Here is a 15,971-nt window from a genome sequence, read left to right as displayed (position 1 = left end):
AAGTAAAGTCAAATAGATGGCTGGAAGTTATGCAATTGTTTTGAATCGAGCAAGTAACCTTTGGACAGCAGTATCCTTTGTAAAACAGTGAGGTGGTGGGCTGCTATAAAAATCCCTTTCTGTGGGAGTGAGGTATAAATCTAGGCTCTTCTACCTTCCCTGTATCTCTTCATTAATTGAACTGTTGCAGTCATTCATCACCTCAAACTATTTGACCCGGCCTGAATAACACACTAGCTGATTTCCACTCTACCTCCCAGGAGTGGCACTGTGCAGGCAAATGGAAGAAACAGCATATCTAGTTTTGCTTTCACACCATTACATGCTCTCATATGGTTAGTCAGAAAGATCTTTTTTATTGAAAATATAATCACATTATGACAGACAAATGTTGCCTTGACTATAGATTCCCTTCAGTACTGAGATCGAGACTTGTATTTATTAAATATGAATAGTTAATGTTTGAAAAGTAATTTCTCAAAGACTGTATGACATATATTAATAAATCCTTGTTATCTGGGTGCTTGTAAAGGGCTTCACATGTTTGACAAATGATCAGGAAGAGCCTTTAAACTAATTCTTGACACTCTGCAATAATTAGATAGAAAACACATCATTAAATCAGCGTGTTTCCCAGACATTTGTCAACCTGTCAGGACACAGCGAGTGCTGTCGAAATATGCATAATGTGGAAGCCACAAACCTGCATGAGTCAACTCTGCAATCAGATGAAAAAGAAACATACTTGAAGTTTTATTTCATTGTAATATTTCATGATACCCATTTTAGAGTATTTGGTCTTTTATTTAAATATTTTGTGTTATAAAAATCAGCAATAGTTTGCATGAAACTTATAGAAAAAAAGCAATGGAATATATTTGGGCTGGGATGATACACCTATCTCCCGATTTGATACTATCATATGATACTTGGGTGCCGATTCAATATTTATTGCGATTTTTAAGTATTGCAATTATTGTGATTCAATATTACGATTATTGCGATTTGTGTCATTTTTTAACACTAGACCATGGGAAAAAGTTGAATCATACACTTCTAGGGACTTTTACTTTGGAAAAATGTTTCATTTTCAGCATGTACAGTATGTAACAGAGATGTCCTGAAGTCAAATATATATCAGTCATTTTCAGGAATTATTTATTAAATGTTTTCTAGCAACCCAAAAATCAATGAATAAAGACATTTCCCTCACAAATTAGTGGTATTTTCTTTTTAATTTATAAAGGACATGTAATGTTTTATACTTCTGATGAATAATATCCAATCAATCTAATTTCCATATATGTATTTTGTATATGCAGTTCCCTTTGTTAACACCTTATTTTGAAAAATGGACGTAGTCACACGTGTATACTTCCTCTAACTTCGCCAAGTCAGTCGATAGCTTTCCCGTCAGCTCCATTCTCTTTATACATCCATGGTCAGCTCCATTGAAGCCCTTTAAATGCATTTAACATAAATGTCAGTATATGGGTGCTCTACAGTTGTAGCGTCGGCCGATTTGACCACGGAGATGAGAGTGACGGCTGGCTTGACCACACGTTACGGCAATACGATAACGTTTCCTGTCCATGACATAGTTAGCATGCAGCTTTAGCCATGATGTCTAGCTCTGCTTTTCCTGACAATGTGTGAAACCCAAAGTGTTTCCCTACTTTACTGTATGTGTAGTGTTTACCACGTTGGATTTAAAATTTGAGGAAGCAGGTTGTATCCACGTGGAACATCCGCCGTTTTCTACTTTATCGTTTCGGCTCACTGTGGTTTGTTTCGGTTGACGGACACTGAACGGATATGACGTAGCGTTACTCTGACTACAACAATAAAAGCGGTAACTTCCTTCTACCTCTGTATAGACGCAAATGAAGCAATTATATCGATTCTGGCATTAAAAAATCTATTTCAAAATTGTAAAAAAACATAAAACACATGTGAATAAATTATTTTCCCACCCCCAGAATATATGCAGTAACACTATTAGCTAAAATCATTGGTTTGCCATTAAAATGATTGAAGTGTGTGTACCACAAAAGAAGCCTCAAGCCATGAATGTTCAATTGATTGCAATAAATGCAGTACTGATTTATATTCCGACACAATTACTGTTGAACTGAGTACAGAATTGCTTATTACTTTTTCCCTCCATTTTACCCCAATCTGAATGAACATAATAATGTCACATTAATGCTGTGACATTTAATCAACAAGGGACACTCAGTGCTATGAATTGTATAACCAGTTGCATTTCCTATTTCCAAAAAAAAACCTTGCCTGTTCACCATAGAAACAATCTTGACAATTTGTATTTACATGAACCAATTCAATAAAAGGCTGTGCAGGGAAGAGACTGTTGTTCATATTTAAACTCATTATATCCACCTCTTTGCGCTCTTGGCACTCATAGAGCTGATTTACAAACACTGCCCCCATATTACTTAAAGACGTGTGTGGCCCTCTGGTTTTTGCTGGTAGTAGAGGAGTGTGAGTAGCTAACATTATTTCCTCAATCCCAAGCCTCTGGGATGCTTTGCTGGGCTTTGTGGCTGTAATGCCTGGAAGCTGAATGTGAGGCTATAGCACTCACTACTGGTGGCATTTCACCACAAGCCAGAGGCAGACCACAGGCTTTCCTTAGGGGATTTGCATCAGAAAGAATGAGTCAGGCTGGTTTGCAACCCCTGGAAGTGGCAGTAGAACAGAGAAGGAAAAGTGAAATGCTGCCATGAGGAATCTCTTCACCTTACACTTTGCAATGCATGTCATACAGTTGTGCAGAAATTGATTGTGGTCAGGAACTAGTGGCCTGAATAATGATTCCTTCTCTTTTTCTCTCTCTGTCTTATTCCCCTCCAGTCAGTCAGTCAGTCAGTCTTGCTTCCTCTCTTACTCCCTCTCTCTTCTTTAAACACACACACAAATACTAACACACTCACCAAAGCTGCTCCAAAGCCATATTTATTTTCAATGTCAGTGCAAAAACAGAGCTTTTTTTTATTAATATTATTTCTCAAATTCTCTCGAGCTCAAACTTCCTGCAAAGCCGATAAAGGCTGTTGACAGAGCTGCCGTTGTTGACATTTGGTGAGCAGCACAGTCCTTGCTTTAATTCTGTATGTCTTTGTAATGACAGTGGCAATATCAGCACCAGAATGCTGACTGGTTGGTGTATGTCCACTGAGGGTGGAGGGGCGTGCTATATCACCAGGAGACAGGCCAGAATCACAGCTGCTGAGCTGCCCAGATTGCATCAGCATAGAGCGGACTAAATCCTATCAGACAAGTCAGTGAAGGGAGAGGAGTCTGCCGTCGCAGCGCTGAAGGAAGGGAAAGTGAAAGCTAATGAACAGAAATCAGGTCACAATGGCGCAGAGACAATTTACAACAGATGTGTCGAGGAAAAAGTCAGAGGCAAGGGTGATAGATGGGAGGAAGCAGAGGGAAGGTACAGAGAGGTCACCCAGTTATTCACTGATGCTGCAAAAAATTGTGCCATTATCATTGCCGAACATTAACCGAATATTATGTTTCTGTAACCCCTTAATAATAATGTCAAACCACATTGTGTACTCTAAGGATAAATCTCACATCTGCTGGTCTACTGTGTACCATAGATAAGAGAACGAACCATTCTCCTCAAAATGTCAATATAGTTCATTCCAATTTGGGAGAGCAAGAATCAGTCTGTCATTGGTGACTGCCATTAATTTGAATCCTGTTTTTTTAATTATGGGTAATCAACAGAGCAATTGTCTCTGTCAATGAGACAGGAGCATAACCACCCACTAACCTCAGCTGTCAGGGCCAACCCGCTCAGTGGGTGCCGATTAAAACTGGCCAGGTTAATGAATGGCATTGATCAATTATGCGCTTCTCTCCTTCACCGATATCTTTGACGGACTTGGATACTAGTGAACGTCTAGTTTTGCTCTGCAACAACAACAACAAAAACGCAGTAAACAGGACTACAATGTCATGTAGAGAAATGTGTCTGTGCAGCGACCTTTTATTGTATTTCATTTTATTTTGAAATCAATCAGCAGTATTGAGTGTAATGATACATTGTAGTGTGTGTGGTTTTCCCTCATATCCCCTACAGGGCTCCAGACTAACTTTTTACATTTGTTGCACTGGTGCACCCATTTTTTTCATTTAGGTGCACCCAAAATTTGCAAAACGTGCATTTTGGTGCCGCAATAATATATTTTAAGCTCTTTGTCGGTTCCCATAGGCCTACACTAGGGATGTCACGATACCAGAAATTTAGTAGTCAATATCATAACCAGTGAAATTCCTCGATTCTTGATACCAACTCTATACAACAGTTAAAAACAAAAACAATAAATCCCATATACTACAACATACACTCCTTTATTTACCGTTTGCATACTGGTTTTTATTCGGAAGTTAAACAGGTCATAATTCCCTCTCTATTATCTATTTTATATTACTGCAAAAACATCTCCTTCAAACAACTGTATTTACTGAAGTTTCTCGCCAAAAACTACATTTTACGTGATTACATTTGAACACATCATGAAAACATTAGAAGTACCTTAGTCCAATACTCATTTTTACTTAATAGAGCCTGCACAAATCATAATGTAAATCAATGGCAACTCCCGTTAAGCTCTCGTCCTGCCGATTTCTACATGGATTTGTTGTTCACAATGTAGCATTATCGGGTTTCCATCTTCCTATTATACCATCAGGTTTCCTCATGTTTACATATTATATTGGTATAAGAGTAGCGTAATATAATGTGTGCGTAGATTGTTTTTTATTTTGCTGACGATGAAGTATGACAATGAGTTGATGTTTCTTTTTTCTATTTACATTGTTAACCTTTAATTCACCAGGTTTTCATTACACAATCTGACCAAGATTTTATTAGACCCACCTTGCAGTGTGACATCCAATGAACCTGCAGGATTGCTGATATTGCACTCTATTGTGTATTAAAGCTTATATGAGTGCATTTACTATGCTATTCTGGCACATTTACAGCCTCACACAACACCATTAGCTTTTCTTGGTAGGTTAGAGCGATCAGCTCTTGAGTTTTTAAAGATTGCCTCAGTTCCAGAAAGTTTCTGAGTGTTCAATTGCAACTGTTTAAAGAGGAGGAAATAAAGTTTCACCAAATCTAAGGCTACCTGAACATGCCTTTGTGTTTCTGTCTGAGAGAAGGAGAGAGAGAACAAGAGTACTGCTTAAGATGCGAAGTGTCACAGTGTGGCATGTAACTCACTCACAAACACTTTCATCAGTCATTCATGTCAGCAGGCTGCAGATTTTCCAGCTGTTTGGTCAGTTCAACACATGTCAACATGTAGGTGAGCTAAGTAGCAGCTGCAGCAGTTTAAACCTGAGACATGTTGATGTCGCCACCTAGAAACAAAGACAAAAAATTCCTTTTACTCTTTACCTTTTTCGAAAATGAAATTATTGTTAATTAATAGGAATAAATTAAAAATGTAATATAATTGAATTACTCCAATCCCAGTTGATATACTGTATACAGACAAATATATAAAATATAATTCAGGTCCTTGCAATAAAACACCAAATGTTGGCTTTTGAAATGTCATAATTTGACTTAATCATTCAATTTATTAAATCATTCATTTATTTTCCATCCTAAACATCTATTATTCTGGTTTTACATTAATCTATCCAACCAATAAACAGTTAATGAAAAAAAAATGTAATGTATGTTATCCAAATATTCACCAAAGAATTTAGTCAACCCAAATTGCTATCTTTTGTTGTCTTGGTTGTCTTTTGGCCAAGTGCATGTGTGAGGCAGCTGGCACTGCGGCTCTGCACTTGTATGATATTGGCTGGGCCTGATTTCAGGTGCTTCGCATCAATGACACTGTGTGTCCTTGTTTGCTGTTGCTGCACTGCACCCGCTGCTTTCTGGATCTCATTCTCAGCATGCTAATGCCACACTGACACCCAATGCTTGCACCTCAACAATGTACAATTTGAATGTATTTTGTTTTGCATCAAATAGTCACACGTTTGTCACCGTTGCTGCAATGCTTGTTCCAAGAATGTGGCTGCCACCTATTCCTGCACGTCAGAAATGCAGGGATGTGAACTAATTCTGTGTAAAGCACCATGAATTCAAGAGTTAATCACTAAACATCTGGAAGACAACCACATTTAAAAAGAGATTTAAGGAGCTCACACACGTTTGATTTAGCAATTACACACTAAACCCTCTTACCATAACATCAGATTGCGTTTCTTTTAAAAAGTGAGTTTCCATGATTTTGACGCACATTTGAATCCCCATGGTCCTAGTAATGAGGGCACCTATTGATCAGTTTCTTAATAATTGACCTTGCTGTTCAATCAAATATGATTTTCATCACTGCTCAAAGCCAGCCAGACAATAATAGTACTTTACTGTACAGTATGTCTCCTTCTATCTTCTGTTTTACTTTATTGGCAAATATTACTAAAGGCATCATATCCATCCACCAATATGTGCATGACAAACCTCCCTCAATACAACAATCCTATTAATGTAAATTTGTTTTAACAGCACTAATTTCTAACGCAACTTGCGATTTTTAGGTTGTAGCGGGCACAGTTTTAAAGCCAGAGTGGAAACATTGGTATCATATGAAACTACAAAACCTAAGGAATCCACTGATACCAACCATGTCATACTAGCTTGTCGTAAAGGAGGAAAAACTGTCATGACCATTTTCAAAGGGGTTCCTTGACCTCTGACCTCAAGATATGTGAATGAAAATGGGTTCTATGGGTACCCACGAGTCTCCCCTTTACAGACATGCCCACTTTATGATAATCACAAGCAGTTTTGTTCAAGTCATGGTCAAGTCAGCACACTGACACACTGACAGCTGTTGTTGCCTGTTGGACTTGAGTTTGCCATGTTATGCATATTTTTTATGCTAAATGCAGTACCTGTGAGGGTTTCTGGACAATTTTTGTCATTGTTTTGTGTTGTTAATTGATGTCCAATAATGAATATATGCATACATTTGCAAGCAAGCATATTTACCCACTTCCATGTTGATAAGAGTATTAAATACTTGACAAATCTCCTTTTAAGGTACATTTTGAACAGATACAAAATGTCTGTTAAATTTGCGATTAATCGCGATTAACTATGGACAATCATGCAATTAATTGCAGCCCTACTATTAATGCATGCATTAGTACCTTCTAAATCTAAGGATTTCATAATTTAAGACTTTTTAAATGTCCACGGCTGCCATGATTAGTCTGCAAATTAATTTTGTGATTAACGATTAATTGTTCTGGCTATGAAATGTCGGAAAATAGTGAAAATAACAATTACAAATTACAAATGTCCAAGGTGACATCTTCAAATTGCTTGTTTCAGTCCAAAACCCAGAGGTATTCAGTTAAGAGTTGAAACAATAAGTCGATAGACAGTATAAGCGGCAACTGTTTTGATAATCATTAACTGTTTTAATCCTTTTTACAATAAAAAATACCAAAATGTAATCTTCTCAAATGTGGGAATGCTGCCTTACTTTGTGATATGTGATAATAAACTGAATATCTTCGGGTTTTGCAACGTTGGTATCACGTGTCTGAGTCTCACTCAACTCAACCATAAAATCTGCAGGATGTGCATCTAGGGCCCAAGGCGACAAATTTGAAGATGTCACCTCGGGCCCTGGGAAATTATAATGGCCATTTTTCACTATTTTCTGACATTTTATAGACAAACCGATTAATCGAGAAGATTCTAGACAGATTAATTTATAATGTGAGATGCTGGAACCAGGAAATGTTTAGTAATTTTGTTTGAAAAATTACAGTGACATTACCGAGAAACAATGATGGTCTTTACCGAACGCAACAGAAGTTTAGTGTCTTCGTGGGTCAGAAGTATTAGAGAGATGATGACAAAAATGTTCAGTGACAAGAACAGGAGTGCAGTCAAATTATGAGTAATAAATCAATTCTGCTCCTCCTGGAGAGCTGAGCCAAGTGAACAGTTTTGTGATGGGCACCTGGGGATGTGATGTCATCACTCAATATCCAAGTCTGATGATGAACAGGGAGTTTTTCTCAGCGCCTCCACTGTTGATTATCAAACGGGCTCACCTTGTCTTTTCTGCGACGTAAGATCGATACAAAAACAGCATGTGCATTTTGCAAAAAAACCCTCCTCTCAATCAAATCAATATGCCACATGAGAGGTTTTGACTTAATTTCTGCATTAGCACCATGGCAACCCTCAGCCTCATGAGAAGTATATTGCCGCAATGATATGGTTTTTCATGTAACCCTCCCCATTTGTATAAATGATGCATCTTTGTGTGGCGGTACACATAATGACTTGTGCTTTTCTTCAGCACTTCTCTTACTGCACAGAGAGTCTGATGGAAAATCTCAGAGCAGGCGAAGAGAGCAAAATCAATAATCTATTCTATTTAATGGGCTGGAGTGTCACAGTAACAAGATAGGAGTGGATGAGTCGAATCGTCCATTGCCAAATCTTAACAGAAGGTTGCACACAGAGACTCTTCGCTCTCCTTTCCCATCTTTCTGCCTCCTTCCTCCTTTTGCCAGTTACACATACTGTATGTACACCCTCTCTCTCTCTCTCTCTCTCTCTCTCTCTCTCTCTCTCTCTCTCTCTCTCTCTGTTTGTCACACACTTAAACACACATACACAAATGCACAGAAACACACACACTCTTGTTAGAATAGGTATGCCCAAATTCATTTACCATTTCTAAATCTTTATTTAAGAATAGTAGGGGTGCCTGTTGCGGTTCAGTCTTCCGTGTCACAGTCTCTGCTCCTGCCCCCAACCCCGCTGCCACCGCGACCGCAGCTTCTGGAGCTATCATTACGTTATGAGGCGGTGCTCTCAAGATCACTGATAATAAACCTAAGATTGCAGTTCAACAAAGCATCATATCCAAGAGGTAAGGCTGAACGATTTTGAAAAAATATGTAATTGCTAGGGATGCACCGATCCAACTTTTTCAGTCCCGATATCGATAGCGAGACCTGGGCTTTTGGTATCGGCCGATATCGAGTACCGATCTGATACCAGTGTTTAATAAGCTGTATGCCACACTGTGTGGAAGTGACTGGGATCATTCTTTTATGTGTAAGGCAACATTAGGCTTGACTTAAACATCGCCTCCCTAACTTTGTGAAACAAAATGTAACAAATAAATACATAGATATAAATTTACTGAATTATTATTTATTATTAAAATAATAAATTGTACACCAGCAACGTGGTAAAAAAAAATCCACAAAATGAACAGGAATTAAAATGTACAATACAAACCTGTTTAATGCAGCAATAAATTGTTCAAAACTTAAACAGGAATTAAAATTCCAGTATATAATGTGTATAGTATATAAACATAGATTTGAATTGAATAGATTGGCCCCGCTGTCACCGATACCAGATCCAGCTATTTGAGTCAGTATCGGCCCGATATCCAATCTCGTATCGGTATCGGTGCATCCCTACTAATTGTGATTATTTTGACTGATATTGCAATTGCGATATGATTTGCGATAATTGAGGGTATGATCATTTTTACATCATTATTCAAATTTTCACTGAAAATCATTAAAATGATTATGGTGAGATTTTTGCAGGGATCTGTATCAAACAAAGGTGCTATTGATAAAAAAAGATACTCTCCCTCCTCCTTTCCATTGTATTCACTTCAAACAAGTGGTTGCGCAATCTGCATATTTTATAGTCAAGTGGAGTGAGACTCAGACACGTGATGCGTTGTTACACTATTGGCTCAAAAGCCTTGTTAGAATTGGATACCAAACGTCGGATATCTTCCACAGATATAAACAAAATATGAATTTTGGACCCATCAACATTTTTTAAATGATTAATTCACAATCATAATATTATTATTTTTTAAGATAAAGCGATGGCATCTTTCTAAAAGCTCTGTGGATATATTATAATTTTTTAGAGTATTCATCTACATATAAATGTTATCAATAAGACCTTTAAAATGGTATTTTGAAACACATTTTGCCTTTACTAATTATTACAAGTATTTCCAATTCTGCGATTTGAAAAATGCAGTAGGTCATATTGCAATTTTGATAAAACTTTGATTCATTGTGCAGCCCTACCAGGAGGTGGTTGTTCGTTAACAGATGTCTATTCACAACACCTAAACCTGTAGGCCTACTTGCCTTGGTCAGCAACAATGTGAAAATTACACTTTAATTTGTCTTTGATTTTTGTGGATTATTTGGTTTCAATTTGTAAATGAATGTATAGACACAAAAACAAGTTTTTACTTATCAACCCGCCTACTGAATAGCTTCAATTCAGAATGTGATGTTAAGAATTCCTATTCTCTCAATCTTTGCTCTGCTTCTGCATCAATATGTAAAATGCTCATCATCGACTAAATATTTCAGAGTTTTGAGATACAGTATTAACTTGCACTCGTGCCACAGAGGTGCCCTTGTCATTTTTAAAAAGGACTGGCAGCTTCTGTTTACCTCCTTTGTACCACTGAGTTTAAATAGCGAAACACTGGCTGTTCTACTTTGCACCGACTTGCATTGTCAAACTCATGCATAGGAAATGATTTGAAAGACTTTTGACTTTGATGCCTGTTTTCCCCACGCTGTGCTCTCCCCTACCATCGACGTTTCAGTATCGACTTCTAAATGAATCTCTGTGATTAAGTTATACAGGAAGGTGACGGTTTCATTCCTTGTACTACAAACAGAAGATTTAGCTGTAGTGTTTCTCTTTCGCTCTAACTTGGCAGCAAAATTGGCAGCACAATGATTTCATACGAGGCTGATGGAAATTGGAAATCATCTTCTGAAACAACGGTACTGTCTGCTGCCTTTTCTGAATGCAGTCCGCTATAGAGCAGCGTGATATGAGTTTCAAACACCTTCTCCACCCACACAAATCCTGTTAGTACTACTTGTAGACGCCTTGACCTTTAGTAGATATTTCTGTCTTGTAACATGTGAATTATAGTGTATGTCATGAAGCCACTGCTGGATGATATGAAATATCATTAGTACACTACTCCATAAGTACGAACAATTTTATTCAGAATTTTTAAGTTGAAGAGGATTCATTGTAGGGCTGTCCCGAATACCATTTTTTGGGCTTCGAAGCTTTGGTGGGAAATATTCGAAAGATATTCAAAGCTTCGGGACAGTGCTGCTGCACCACTGCCAACAAACAGCGATATCCGTCTGAGAATAACTAGTAATAATTCATGTTGAATATGAATAATGAATAATGTTGTTGGATTATTCCTTATTTCATTGGTTATTTGGGGATTTATACATAATTATTACATACCTATATACTGTGTATATATATATATATACTGGAAAAACAAAGTTTGGAAACTTGTGTTTGGTGGATTATTTCTCTGTTGTTACAATGCTAATTGGCATTGTATTTTACATCGTTGGAAAGCCTGTTTATTTACCTTTGCAATGATGTCCAACTTGTAAAGATCATGCATTTGTGGGATGAGCAGCACAGCTAAGTATGTGGGTAGCGCCCAAGAAAAATTTGCCAAAATGCTCTGCCAATGGTAAACAGTGTATTCTCATAAGGCTACCAGGAAGCCTGCAAACTGCCCTTCACCGTCAGGCCCATTTGCGCTGGCATTTTTTTTTGCTTGCACAGACAATGGAACCTGAACATGTGGGGGAATGTCATGTTCAGTGATGAGTCCAGGTTCTGTCTGCCAGAGTTGGATGGCAGGGTCAAAGTATGGAGACGACGTGGAGAACGCTATGCTGATTGTTGAACCGATGGAGTAACAGCTTTTGGTGGGGGCAGTGTCATGGTGTGGGGCGGCATCTCCCTTACTGGCAAAACAAGGCTTGTCATCATTGAAGGCCATCTCAATGCAGGGAGATATCAGGATGAGATTCTGCAGCCAGTGGCGATCCCATATCTCCACAATCTGGCACCTAACTTCATCCTCCAAGAAACAACGCTCACCCACACAGAGCCAGGGTTATCACAGACTACCTCCACAATGTGGAAGGAGAGAGAATGGAACGGCCTGCCAAGAGTCCACACCTCAACCCAATTCAACACTTGACCTGCAACAAATCCTGGTTGAGGAATGGAACGCCATCCCACAGCAACGTGTGACCAGGTTGGTGACCAGCATGAGGAGGAGGTGCCAGGCTGTTGTGGCTGCGTATGGATCTTCCACCGCTACTGAGGCTCCTGACGGTGTATTAAATGAATAAAGTGTAAAATAGCCAATATGTCTTGTTTGTTCATTGTTACTGAAAGAGAGTTCAATCATCCAATCCACCAAACAACTCAAAACAAGAGTCAATACCAACAGGAGAATACACTGTTTACCATTGACGGAGCATTTTGGCAAATTTTTCTTGGGCATTACCCACATAATCAGCTGCGCTGCTCATCCCACAAATGCATGATCCTTACAAGTTGGACATCATTGCGAAGGTAAATAAACAGGCATTCCAACGATGTAAAATACAATGACCATTAGCATTGTAACAACAGAGAAATAATCCACCAAACACAAGTTTCCGAACTTTGTTTTTCCAGTTTATATATATATATATATATATATATATAAAAAACGAAGCATTCGAATATTTATTTGTAGGTCGATTACCATGGTAACGGTCAAAGCTTCAAAGCATTGGGTCCGGCCTAATTCATTGGAAAAACCACAAATAGCACGATTAACTGTTTACTTTACTGCTTATTTATTTATATTTATAATTAATATATTTTCCTTAACTAATTGCTATTTAATGAGTTACAAAGTAGTTTTTGTAAACTCTCAAGGACTATAAGTAGAAAGTAATAAGTTGCTTGAGAACAGTCTGCTAGATATTAGGGGCGCACAATGATATTGACACGTCGTCTGTATCAGCAGCTAAAGGCTTTAAGATGAATCATCGTCCAAAAATGAACATTTCCTCCGATATGACAGGCCAATATGTCGGGCTACATAAAAATAAATATGGCATGCTTTACAGGGCTCCAGAGATGCGACGAAAAATCTGTCAAGTGCGTTTGACATTTAACAGGTCTGTCTCGGTGTGTGTTTGTGTGTAGCGTTATTGTATGCGTGTGTGTGTGTGTGTGTGTGTGTGTGTGTGTGTGTGTGTGTGTGAAAGCGCGACCTGTACTCCTCTTTGAGCGACATCACAACCTTAAAACACACAGGTCATTCACGATGAAGAAAACTATTCATTGTTTTTCCGTCAAGAAAAATGCTGCAGTGCCCGTTACACCTGTCCCCGGCCCGGAAAGACCCAGCACAGACCCAACATCATCGGTGGAGGTAACTACTCCACCACCACCCCAATAAGATGCCTAAACCTGAAAACGTCCAACATTATGCATTGCATTTATTGCAAAGAGTGTGGCCAAAGCTTGGCTGGAAACAGTGTTTTTACTGTCGGAGCATCGACGTTCAGAATTGAAATGTTAAAAAAAAACACAAGAAACACGTCCTGTGCCGTGACAGATGCATGGCCACCAGATCAGCCCCTCTCCCTGCAGGCATTAGCAAACCGAAGCGGTGAGGAAGTGAATTGAACACTGCTCATAATAGGCCTACATTAAACTGCATAAGAATACATTTTTCATGTGTGTGTGTGTATATGAAATATAATACATTTAATATATATTAAAAAGTTAGGCGCACCAGTGCAACCAATATAAAAAGTTTGTCTGGAGCTCTGTTTTACATGTAACCTAAGTTGAAGTAGTTTTCTTATTTTGCCAATTAGCTTACATTCTGAAAAGCATTATTATTTTATGTCTGCATCTGCCAGTGGGCCATCGTGATAACAGTAGGCATAATAATATGTTAATTAATTCCACCACAGGAGAGACTTGATGTTCTGTGCAATTAGGTGGGACAAAAATGTGTGCATTTATTGGCATTGGCAATCGGCCAGTTGTTGAGTTGGAAATTATCGGATATCAGCAAAAATCCAATATCGTGCATTCCCACTAGATATATATAAATGAATCAGTGTCTAATTATTAGTTTGTAGATGTGAATCAGCATACTTATCACTTTCTCAGAAAATATAATAATAATGATTTATGATTGATTCACTGTTAGAGAGACACCAAGAACACATTCTAAAACACGACAAAACACCTTCCTGATTAACTCTCAATCAGCTGCTAAATGGCACAAAGCCAATAACTAATACTACTACTACTAATATTACCTGCATATTATGTATTCATTAGTTTTTTTTTTTCTTCTTTTGTGCCCTTTTTTGAGTCTTCCTTTTTTTCTCTCCTGTTTCCTGTTTCGTTCCAGCCAAAGAAAGCATACTTCTCAAATAAATCTTCATATTCACACCACATTTACATAAATATTCACATCCATATGTCATATTCACATCCGCGTGTCACCTGAGCTTCCTTGGACCCCCAGACATTACCTGAAAAGGGGAATAGGAGAGGTATGCACAGAATTGAATGAAGGTTGGTGGATGATAGGATGGATGGATGGATGGATGTGCGGAGGGTTGGGTATGACAAAGAGATCATGGATGATGGAGAGGGAAGGGAAGGTCGATTGAGAAAGCTGAGACAAACAGAAGATATACTTAGCAAGAAGGTTTGATAGGTTACTCACAGTGCATATTATAACATAATAATTCAAAAATAAAAACATCCACCATCTTAATTATTCAAAACTCTGTGCGTGAACAAATGCGCGAATGGGTTGCTCACAGTGCCGAACATAAAACGTTTCCGTCTCCCTGTTCTGATTACAGACCCACCCCCTTTTAAATAACATAAACATTAAATATAAACTAAGCTATGGTGCATTTGGCTTCGACTGGGTCTATCAAGTTTTTATAGACAGTATTTTATCTTCACTTTAGTTGGAATGTGAAATTAATGGCTTACAGTGTGATGCAACAAATCCTCAGCCTTGAAATCATTCACTCCAAAGTTCAGCTACATCACAGAAGCCTATACTTTGATTTAAAGTTATACAGTACTCCCACCTAAGATCTTTGTTTTTGGTATCCAATACTTTCCTTTTGTTGACTTGAAAGGTGGGTGGAAGTAGTAAATGTATAGTTTCCTCTATCAAAGAACTGTGGTTTGTGGCGAAAGGTATCACAAAACCATCCTCCAGGGTAATTCACTTTTCTACAGCGCTGAAATAAATCTGGAATAATAACATTGCACGGTTAACTGTGGGAATAGTAGGGCTGTAAATTCACCGTATGGTACGTACCTCGGTTTTGGGTTCATGCTTTGTTTGCATTTTTGGTACATCAGGCAAAACAAAAGTAATGCAGAAGATGACATACAATATTAACATTATTAACATTACTGTAAAATAATGTTAAATTACACCACTTAAACATGGCATATGGTCATAAAAAAAGCCAATATCTCAGAGATGCTTGATTGTTATTACAAAGACTTCAACCTGCAGACATAAAGTAAAACAGTAAAAATGATGCACAACTGAAGAAACATTATAGCGGGGGTCACGCCCTGTAAGGGACACATTTGTGTGATGCTGTCGCTAACGGTTTCGCTTGTTTGATTGATGTAAACAGTGGTAGAGAAGGCTGAAAAACTGACAAATGTGCCAGGTGGAGTGTATTCCCTAATATGAATCAAAACTTATTCTGAGGGTTGAATTATTGCCACGTTTTAGTGAAGTCACAACTCAAAGTATGATGACTTTACAGTTATAGATTATACATTACTAGAATTATATCTGGTGTCAAATTATGGGATGTGTAACCCAACACATTCAGAATTAAACTGGCACAAATAGTCAGTTATATATTAACTCATGCTAATATAAAAAGTACCATTTGAAACACACGCACACACACAGAGAGACCATACCAGTTTCCGCTCTGCTGTCCAGTTCTGTAGGCAGTGAATA

The sequence above is a fragment of the Sebastes fasciatus genome, chromosome 12, assembly GCF_043250625.1.
Source record: "Sebastes fasciatus isolate fSebFas1 chromosome 12, fSebFas1.pri, whole genome shotgun sequence".
In the NCBI taxonomy this organism is placed as follows: Eukaryota; Metazoa; Chordata; class Actinopteri; order Perciformes; family Sebastidae; genus Sebastes; species Sebastes fasciatus.
Note: the sequence above shows the minus strand (reverse complement) of the source record.